This window comes from Henckelia pumila, chromosome 4 (assembly GCF_033568475.1).
Source record: "Henckelia pumila isolate YLH828 chromosome 4, ASM3356847v2, whole genome shotgun sequence".
NCBI lineage: Eukaryota > Viridiplantae > Streptophyta > Magnoliopsida > Lamiales > Gesneriaceae > Henckelia > Henckelia pumila.
In genome coordinates this window covers 118,719,319-118,730,997 of record NC_133123.1, presented here as the reverse complement: position 1 = coordinate 118,730,997, position 11,679 = coordinate 118,719,319, and positions in this window count along the sequence as shown.

Genomic DNA, 11,679 nt, shown 5'->3' with positions numbered 1-11,679 from the left:
TACGTGAAATCTCATTTTGATGTATTTAATCTGTATCTTTTATGGATATTGAAACAACAGAGCGTGGTATCATAAAAATATTTAACCGGGAGAAGCCTCACCTACCTTTTGTGCTTGGTTTCGCAGCCAACCTTAATGGTTCACTTGATTTTTTGCTGGTTTACGGATTTTGTTTGTTGCATGTAAAAAAAATGATGCTTCGATTATTAATGTCACCTTTGAGCAGTAGAAGTAGCTCAATTAGTTTGTATGGGTATTGCTTCCAAGCCTTTAATTTTCCACTTTGTATTAATATTTCTGTAATATGAGCTTCATTCCATAATTATTCTTATTTAATTCTTATGAGCTACTAGGTTGCTGTATATGCAGAATTCCGCAGAGACTATTTTGAAGCTTCAGGTATTCATGAACTTTGATATTATTGGTGAAATAAAACAAATGAGATTTAAATTTCCATGCTTGCATGGTGTTCAAATTGGTATAATGTTTATTATACTGGTTTGTCTTTACATCATACAAGTCAGGTTATATAGTTAGCTTCACATTGTGTTCATTACATCAAACTTTTTGCTGTGGATGATCTGAACATCTCAGTGTCGCCTTCGGAGACGACACAAGGTCTGACGGCTCTCCTTCTGATACCTTCCTCGTTTATAGTTAGCTTCACGTTGTGTTCATGATTGATATTCACTTATTGTTTTTCATTTTCGTTCTCCTAGTTGGAAATTGAATTATTTTTTACAATTGATCTCGGCAGAAGAAGTTTATTTAGAATGTGGTTGATTTTTTTTGAAGAATGTCATGAAAGTGATATGTTACTGTAGCATTCTCTCAGTTTTGGAATTTCCTAATTTTGTAGAAGTCTGTAGTACTAAACGCTACTGCTTGTTTTTTCCCAACTACCGAAACATAAACATAATTGGTGGCATATGCCATCTGTTAAAGTTGATCTGAACAAGTAGTGAAGCATGAGATGTGGAAATATTTTTGCTTTTCTCTGTGGGCATCTACTACTTTAGTGGGCAACTGGGCATGAATTATCTTCTACTTCATTTCTTTTCATGAAGCTCATACTTGTACATTATTAATGAGAATTTTTTTGCCACAATAAAGAGATAAGACGATTGAAAGAAAGCATGAGATGTGGAAAGAGATTTGCTTTTCTTTGGCATAAGGGGTTTGGGAACACAGTCTCCATATTAGAGAACTCACGTGAATTTATCTTATATTAATAGTGCTTCTACAAATACTTGTGTAAATGTTTGCTTCATTTAGTTTCAAGTTTATGCTATCCAATACATATGTTTGTAAGTTCTACCAAAAGGGTATCAATTTATTTATTTATTCCTTTACACTTAACCTTTGTTTGAGTTTTAATTTTGTTATAGCTACTGGATGATTGAATCAATGCATCGACATACTTTCTGGTGGAACCTATTCCCTTTGATGGTGTACTTGCCAACTTTCACAATGAATCGTAAGTGCTAAATATTGTTATTATGGGATTTGTCCCCTCAACAGTATTTTAGTCCTTTAAAATTTGAATTGCTCCGTTAAACATGGTTATTTGTTTTTATTAATGTTTAGTATTTGTTTCTTTTCGTTTTTTTATGTTTTTTTTCATGTGGAATTAGATTTTCTGAACAAGGTATACTTGAGCAGCGACAACAAGTTTACGATCATCACCTATTCTCCTACTCGAGTTGTAAGTGTTTTCTGAGCATTTGTGGTGTTATTTGCATCTAGCTTCAGATTCGTTTTACGGGTTTCCTTATTTTATTTTGGAAATAGTTAATTAATATAGTAATATGATTATGTTCATGTTGTTATAGCTATGTATTTAGATTTTTATGTATTTAGATTTTTACTTGTTAAACGATATAATTAAGATAGGTTTTAGTGTTTGTCATGTTGTGGTATTTAGAAGTTTTCATTGGTTTCTATGTTTTTTGATCTTTTGTGGCTAAATTAGTTACGGTTTGGCTAATTCAGCCACAGTTTTTTAAAACCGTGGTTAAATTAACCATAATTTTATGCAAAATCGTGGTTAATTTAACCACGGTTTTTTTATTCCGTGGCTAATAATTAGCCACAGTTTTATACAAAACCGTGGCTGATTTAGCAACGGTTTTTTTAATTCCGTGGCTAATTTAGCCACAGATTTTTTAAAAACCGTGGTTAAATTAACCACGGTTTTTTTTTATTCCGTGGCTATTTTAGCCACGGCTTTTAATAAAGCCGTGGCTAAAATAGCCACAGTTTTAAACCGTGACTAAATTTAACAACGGTGTATTTAACCACGGTTTCAAAAACCGTGGGTAAATTAATTTAGCCACGGTTTTAGCCACGATTTTGGCCGTGGCTAAACTCAAAGTTTTTTTTGTAGTGGTTACGGGGAAACGGCCGAGAAAAAATAAATATTTTTTGTTCAAAAAAACTTTCCAGCGGCCCACTATTTTATTCTTAAATATTCTTATGTAGTTAGAAACATTAACTCAACATAAAACAATAAACACATGTAAATCAAATGATCAATAGAATATGGTCTTTGATACGACTGTTAGTGTATCATTTTCTCATACCCAAAAGGTACCGGAAGTTTTAAATTTTTATGTTGATATGAAAAATATCGTTTGGGTAATCGTATGTTTTAATTACAACAATAGAATTGATTATTAAAATTTTTACCTTTAAGTGTAAAAATACTTTGTCATCAACTATTCAAGGATTAACAAAAATAACTTTTCTTGTATTTTCCTTCGAACGAAACTCCTTGTCTCTTTTGAATTCACCTTAATCCAATCCATGAGTGAATTCACTGCTCCTCTTCTAGTTTGCATTATAAAAACTACAAGAAACTTGAACGATGAGATAAGAAAGTGAATTGTAGCGATGTCGGCGCTAGGCAGTGGCAAGAAGTGGTGGCAGCTACAAGTGGCCGCCGAAAACTCTAAGTGACGAGAGGTGGTCGACCCTTTGGAGTGAGCGAGAGAGATAGTCAGGCTTAGAAGGTCAAAAACTTAAAACTAGGTTAAACGAAACTTATACTTTTATAATTAAACCTCATGGGCTAACTTTGCTACATGAGCTTGGTCGAACCAAACCCATCGTAATATACTTTGACCCATGATCTTGGTGTCACCATAATCCCGATCAATGATCAGATATCACTGATCGAGTGTAATTCTCATTATTATGATGTAAAGACCAAATAATTGAATGTTTATGATGATTAACCAAGAAAATAACCCTGGACAACAGACTTCGGTCTGGAGATTGAGTCTACTGGAAAACATGGATTCAACCCAAAAAGTGAGTCTAATGAAAAATAGGTTTAAGTCATGGTATATGGTTCATCTGAACAACATGACAAGAGTCCAAGCATGTTAGTTCACTTGGCTCATCATTTTCGGGACGATCATTACTAAACTATTGAATCCTTACGCACTTATATATGTGCCTTGTTACTCCTATCGCTTATTATTCCATTCAAATAAAAATTTTATCCTATGAATCTCATTAAGTACTTAAAGACTTAACCTCTATATTTTCAGTCTATTGTAATTTCTAGAGCCAAGACTACCAGGAATGAAAAAGAAAAGAAGCGTCAGTGAATGATATTGTCTATAGCCTTGAATAGTTCTTGATTTGTGCTTATGTAGTCACTGTTATGTTCTTCAGAGTCGGTTTTTATAATAAAGTAATGTCATTTCTATTGATCTATGTTATACATGTTAAAGATAGTCATATCGTATCGGTCTAAAAAAGATCCTATTGTAATTTGGTGCTTATATAAAATCACTTGCACATAAATTATTTAATTAGTTCATTCAGTCTGTCACTACCCACGATACTTCGAAAAATGACATTGTCCCTAAAAGGAATATTCTTAGGAAATGTGGCATCTAAAAATAGTTAGAACTCGAGTCGGGTAACACAACCAGCATTTGGTGTAGCTGGCTAAGTGGGAGAGCAGACGCTGCCAAATGTGACAACATCCACTTCTCTTGGTAGGTAAAATTCATTTTTTAAAAAATTTAAAATAAAAAACCCATTCTCATATTCTTTTAGTTAGGTAACAAATTTTTTGAATTAAATCCATAAATTGAAGACTATAAAAAACTAAAAAAAATACATAATAGTCAATATATTTTTATTATAATTAAATAATAGAATTAATCATGTTCAATGAACAAACAAAATTTTTAATAAGCTAAAAGTATTAACAAGTGTGTATAATCAAGTTGTTCGGTAATATATTTTTCAATAGATAACATAATAAATGTATTTAATCTTTCTTGTGATGTAGTAGACTGGAAAAAAGTTTTGATAAGATTTAACTTCAAGAAACCTTGTTCTACATTCGCTACTGTAACCGTCATTTTAAAAATATTTTATAAACAAGAGCATTTGAGAAACATCCTGATTAGCCCAAAATTATAATTAATTCTTGGCTCAGACTAGTAAGATGCACCCGGCCCAGTTCTTGAAAGGAAGGAGGTAGCATAATTGTTACAGCCCTCTAAGGGAATGGAAGCCCAAGACTTGTGGAATAGGCGACACAATCAAATTGGAAATAAAATGAAGACCAAGTCAAAATTAAATCATGGGAAGGTGCAGAAAAACGTGGCCCATGATGCAAAGTGGAGGAGTGGGAGGTTTCTCACAATTTCAAACAAAATGGACGGCAGAATCACGGCAAAGAATATCATTCACAAACAATCACAGCAATTCAAGCTCCAAAAAGATCTCAAAATTTACAGCAAATATTTCGCAGATTTCCATGCATCCAAGCTTCTGCTTTTGTCTTTTGTATTTCAGTATATTTCCAACTTTTGTTTCCTTATTCCTCGAACATTTCAGTATTGTTCTTTTGTATTTTTATGGCAATCATTTGTCCATATTCCATTTTTAATAGCAACGTTAGTGTTTAGATTGTTATTAGGAATTTATTTTCGTTATTTCTTATGTTTTTTGTTGTTTAACCGATTTAACTGAAACCGACGGTGAAACCGGGGCTCACAATCACTTGGCTTAGAAGTTAGATTTTATTTTTTATTTTATTATCATTTTTGGCATGCACGTTCCTGGTACGCCCGTAACATCCCCACTCGCCAATTTTTGTGTGCAAACATAATTTTGGCACACCCGATGGGACCATGCTACCGAAGACTAACATGAATACTAAGAAGGGTGACGACAAACTGTTGTCGTATTGTCGTAGAATGACAAATCTGGAGAATCTGTTCCTCATGTTAATGCTACTGAGAATATTGTTCATCAGATGGTTGAGCATATTGAAAAGAACAAGAAAACTGATGAAGGAGGATCTGGTGCCATTCTAGAGATCTTGGTGGTTTCTTCTGAACACTTTGATTCTATTGTCTCAAAAAAAATCAAAAATATGGATTTGATGGTTGCTAGTATCATGGAATGCATGGAGGAGGCACATAAACTGATGATCTCTTATATGAGAGGTGAGATGAGCATAATCAAGACCAATAGATAATCTGTGCCAAAAGCCACCAAAAAGTCTCAGGAGCAAACAGTTAACCCAAAGAGATCCGCTGATGAGAGCCATAAATCCAATGAAGCAGGAGGATCTAGTAGAGGTTCCTCGGCTGGTGATAATCTCCGCCCCGGAAACTCCGGATCTGGTCATCAGAATGACAAGTACACTCCCCCTCACAAAAGAGAAGATGAATTGTGGGGGAAATTTCCACCAAACCAGAAAGTCAGTGATAAGGTGCCCATCATTCAGAGCTTTGCAGGTACCAACCCTGGAGCACATCCTGGCTTCTATGATAAACCATATGCTCAACCATATCCCATGTTCAACATTTGGGTGCAACCATTTATCATCATCCATTAACTGGGCCAACAGAGGTGGATCAGAAACTGATACGGAAGATGGTACAGGACCTGTATGGACCAGAAATTAGGCCAATGACTTGGCCTGAATTCCACAAACCTTGTCTAGAGATCATCTACATCAATAAACCTTATCCAAAGGGCTTCAAGATACCTGATTTCACACTCTTTTCAAGAGATGATGACCAGTCATCCACATATAATATAGCACGGTTCACCATACGACGTGGAAAACTGGCCAATTATGAGATTTTTTTGTTCTTCAAGATGAGGTTGTTCCTAAACACTCTGATTGGGACGACGTTCACATGGTACACTCACTGCCAAGGAACTCTATTTACACTTGGTAGGAACTTGAGAAACTATTCCATACTCAGTTCTATCGAATTGAACCAGAAGCTTGCATTGTTGATATGTCCATGTTGACCCAGAAACCAGAAATGACTTGGTTTTTCTTTGAACGTTTCAAGAAGATGAATAGCCGCTGCAAGGTGTTCCTTCTAGAGCCTAAATTTATCAAATTGGCACAGAGAGGATTGGAATTTGAGTTAAGGAAAAAGTTCCAAGGAACTGAATTTCGTGATTTCTATGAAATAGCTGCGAAGGTGGCCGAGTATGAAGAACTACTACAAGAAGAATCACGGAGAAAGAAAACCGTTTTTGGTTCCTAATATCAGGATGTAGAGGACGTGGCATTAGCAGAAGTTGGCAAGTCTGGTTCTTTTATATGCCCATCTCTGAAGCGCAAAGCTGGTGATATCGTGAAACTAAGTTGATCAGTGATTCAAGGTCAGAATCACACTCAGTTCACTTTTGATGTGTCAAAGACAGAGGAGATCTTTGATTTCCTTATCAAGGAAAAGTTTGTCACATTTCCTGCAAATCATCAGGTGCCAAAGAAGGAGGAATTGAAAGGGAAAGAGTAGTTTAAGTATCATAATTCATTCAATCATACTACTAGTTCTTGATAGGAATTTAAGAACATCATCCAAAATAGAATCGATAAGTGGGTAATGAAGTTTCTTGATAAAAAAGGAAGTTATGTTGATTGACGAGGATCCGTTTCCTCCTGTTGCGCAAGTGAATGTCAGTACCCTGGATCTGAGAAGTATCACATTACTCAAAGGAGAAAACACCAACAAGACAAAGGAATGGGCCCCAAGAGGATGATAAAGAGATGTTTGGTCCCTAGGTACATGATGTTTGAGATCAAAGAAGAGAAATACAGTGACAGGGTAACCCAGTATGCATGGAGAAATAGGGATAGGACCCATGAACATGCAGAAAGAACCATGGCCCAACAGTCAGGGAAATCATCCAAAGGTCCAAGCAAAGAACACTCGGGGGGCAACCAAGTGGTATCTCGAGGAACTAAAAGGGTAACTCAAGCACATGTATCATTACCCATGCAGGTGAACCATTTTCAGAAGATCCAGACCGCAAGGAGAAATAAATCTAGATTCCTGGTTTCTCCCAATGTGCAACCTGATGGGCAGTGGCATTTAGTGCGTCACAATAAATTTCCTCTACTGCTCACACGAACTCAAAAGCAAAGACTTTTCAGGGAGAAAGCAATGACACACAGAACTAACAGTGAAAACTCCAATGCCAACTAAGATCAAGTTTGGCACAAAGGAAACCGAGGACAAAGAGTTTGATGATGACGACTTGTTGTTCGAGGAAGAACTGAGTACCAAGAAATATGTTAGTTTCCAAGCAGGAAATTTCACCATATTGGTGGACTGTGCCATTGGATTTGTGATTCTAATTGATATGTTCAAGTCCAAGGAGGAAGCTGCTAGTTCGGTAGAACCAATGCAAGAAGATGGTAAGGAAGATGTCTCCAGAAAACCATGCAGTGGTATGAGTATACAAGGATAGGAACCACATAATCCAAAGAACGTGGTGATAGAAAAGTCTGCCATCAAAATGGTCAAACATATTAGACCCTTATACATCAATGCACATGTAAATGGCCAACCAATCTCAAGGGTATTAATTGATAATGGTTCCGCGGTGAATATTTTGCCACTGAGGGTATTCAGGAACCTTGGGAAGGAAGAAACAGATCTCATTCCAACGGAGGTTTCTGTAATAGCGTTAACAGAGTAAACCACCAAAACTATTGGAGTGTTCCCTGTAGAGGTATTGGTGGAAGTAAGAATTCTATTTCAGCATTTTTCGTGGTAAACTCTTTTGCCAATTTCCAGGCCTTATTAGGCCGGGATTGGATACATGCAAATCATTGCATACCATCATCGATGCACTAGTTCCTGATGTTCTGGAAGGGGGATGATGTGGAGATTGTACAAGCAGATTCCCAACCTTTCCAAACCAATTCAAGAGTGGTTGAATCCAGGTACTACAATGGTGATTTTGGTCCAATTAAGTTCCATAAAAAGAATAAAGATGGACAACCCAAGTCTGTATATCTGGAGACACTGGGAATAGAGCTATTAGACGGGCCAACCCATGAGGGGATGTGTAACGTCCCACTGTATCAAGACGGTTCTTTTCAGCGTGCTTATGTCCTCACTCACACGCACCCTGAGAAACTTCCCAGGGGGTCACCCATCCTATAATTGCCCCAAGTCAAGCACGCTTAACTTTAGAGTTCTTATGTGATGAGCTCCCGAAAAGAAGATGCACCTTCTTGATATGAGCAGTACATATGAAATATTTTAATCCCTCCTCAACTATGTAGTCCCATACCTACACAGTCTCAGAATCCCCTCTCATTCCGGCACGGGATCGGTTCATTCATGTCTCCCTCCGCCTAGAAGCCTACCAGGAGCCGCTCATTGTCCGTGCAACCTCTTGGCACCGGCGATCACTCCCTGCCTCTTCAGCCCCGGGCGTCACAGGATGGGCCGGCCCCCCCAAAACCCACCTTTTAGCAGGTCGAGGGTGGGCCGGCCCACCATCCCGACGGGCTAAAAATCCTCAACCTAACCCAACCCAAGGTGGGTTGTGGGTTAGGAAGGTCGGCCCACGGGTTGGTTCACTACAAATAAAAATAAATAAAAATCATTATAATTAATTATAAATTTCATAAATAAATAAATATTAATATAAACATATTAATAAAAATTTTAATTATTGACTTCATACGTGTAAATTTTATATAAAGTAATTAATACAAAAAAATTCACAACTTTAATTAAAAAATACATATATCACAATAAAAATAAAAATACATAATAATTCTCCAGGCCCACGGAAGGCCAACCCGCGCTGTTCGCGAGCCTAGGTGGGCCATAAGCCCACCTTTAGTTGGGTTGAAAAAATTTCAACCCAACCCACTTAAATTGTGTGGCGGGATGGGTTGACCCGGGGGGCCTAACCCAAATTGACAGCTCTAACTGAGAAACACTGAAATGTTTGGCAGAATCCTAAGAACAACTGTCATTGAACCTCCTAGGCCGATGATTCAGCCAATCATCGAAGATGTTGATGATTGAGTTCCAATAAATAAAGTTGGAGGCAGCTGCAGCCACCATTAGAAAAGCACATATGCAGCAGATAGTGGAATTAGTAAGAGGTAATTTGGTGTGAGAAGTAAATAGTTCTAAGATCATCTATGAGGATAGAGCCTGATTCTTCCGAGGAACTGCAACTGGAAGATCTTATACTGACGCCGTCACAGATGAAGGATCACCAACCTTAGGAACAGGACCCATTAGAGGACGTGAACCTGGGAGATTTTGATGATCTACGACCTGTGAAGATAAGTTACTTGCTAGCTGATGAATTCAAATTCAAATTGAAGGAATTGTTGATAGAATTCAAGATTACTTCGCCTGGAGTTATAAGGATATGTCTGGGTTAGATCGAAAACTGGTGGAACATCGTCTCCCCATAAAAGACGATTTCAAGCCCTATAAACAACCCGCAAGGAGAATGTCCAAGGAAGTTGAAGCAAAAGTGAAAGAAGAAATAGAGAAACTGGTGAAAGAAGGGTTCATCAAACCTATCAGATACGCATAGTGGCTCTCAAATGTAGTTCATGTGGTAAAGAAAAATGGGAAATTAAGGGTCTGCATTGATTTCAAGGACCTCATTCAAGCCACTTCGAAGGATTTTTATGTGATGCTCATAGCCGACATGCTTGTGGATTTAGTGGCCAACAATGAACTACTATCGTTCATGGATGGCTACTCCGAGTACAACCAAATAAAGATTGCTGAAGAAGACACAATGAAGACTGGATTCAGATGTCCAGGCGCTTTTGGCACCTTCAAATGACTTGTAATGCGATTTGGTCTGAAAAATTCCGGTGCAACGTACCAACAAGCGATGAATGTCATCTTCTATGATATGATTAACCACTTCATTGAAGTATATATTGATGATATTGTGGTGAATTCCAAAAATACGGAGGATCATGTAGATCATTTGAGGAAGAGTTTTGAGCGAATGAGGAACCATGATCTCAAATTGAATCCATTGAAGTGTGCCTTTGGGGTTAAATCAGGGAACTTCTTGGGTTTCTTGGTGCACCAGAGATACGTGGAAGAGGATCAAAATAAGCCCAAAGCAATCTTGGAGGCCAAACCACCAAAGAAAAAAAAGGAGTTGCAACGGTTCCTTGTCCATGTAAACTACTTAAGAAGCTTCATTTCCAACTTGACAGGGAAAACTCGAGAGTTCTCTGAGCTGTTGAAAGTAAAGGACACCGAGGCATTTGTGTGGGGACCTCATCATCAAAAATCCTTCGAAAAGATAAATGAGTACCTGTCCAAGCCACTAGTTCTAATGCCTCCAAGGTATAGAGTTCCTTTGAAATTATATATTGCAGCCGCTCCAGAATCAATAGGGTGTTTATTAGCCCAAAATAATGACGAGAGCAAAGAGAAAGCTATATATTATTTAAGTCGTTCACTTAATGATGGAGAATGTAGATACTCTGCAATTGAAAAGCTATGTTTAGCATTGTTCTATGTATGTACTAAACTGAGGTACTATTTGATTCAGTCTACAGTGTTGGTTCTGTCAAAAAATTATTTGATAAAGTATATGCTTAGTAGATACGTGTTGTCAGGGAGAATAGGGAAATTTCATTAGCTTTAGCAGAGTTCACTTTGGTTTATTATCCTAAAAAAACCATGAAAGGACAAGCCATTGCAGATTTTTTAGCTCACCATCCAGGTTCAGATGAGTTAATACCAGAGATGGATATCCTTGTCTATGGGGTAGATGTGCAACCATGGATAATGAAGTTTGATGGATCAAGTACAGACGGAGCTGCAGGTTTTGGAGTGGTGATCATATCCCCCACTGGAGTGAAAACAACATTGTCCCTTAACTTGGACTTCTCATGCACCAACAACCAAGCGGAGTACGAGGCACTGGTGATTGGATTGGAAGTCCTCAAATATTTACAAGCAAAGAATGTCCTAGTAATTGGAGATTCATAGTTACTACTTTGACATGTTACTGGTGAATACAAGTGCACAAGTTTGTCTTTGGCCCCATATTTTATAGCCGCTTCACAGTTGGCTGATGACTTCGAGGAAATTAATTTCTAGTATGTGACAAGATAACAAAACTGGGAGGCCAATGAACTAGCCCAAATCGCCTCTGGGTTGAAATTGTCTGAGGAACTCACCCACAGATTGATGCTAATCCAGAAAAAGAATCATCCTTCCATAACCCAAAGGGGATTACAAGTAAAAACTTTCAATTTGGATGTTAATTTTGCAGGTGATTGGAGAAAAAAATTGAAGGAAGCTCTACAGTTCCCTGAAAATTCGATCTCGTATGGTTTGAAGATGAAGTCTCTTAACTATGTAATAGTTGAAGGTGATG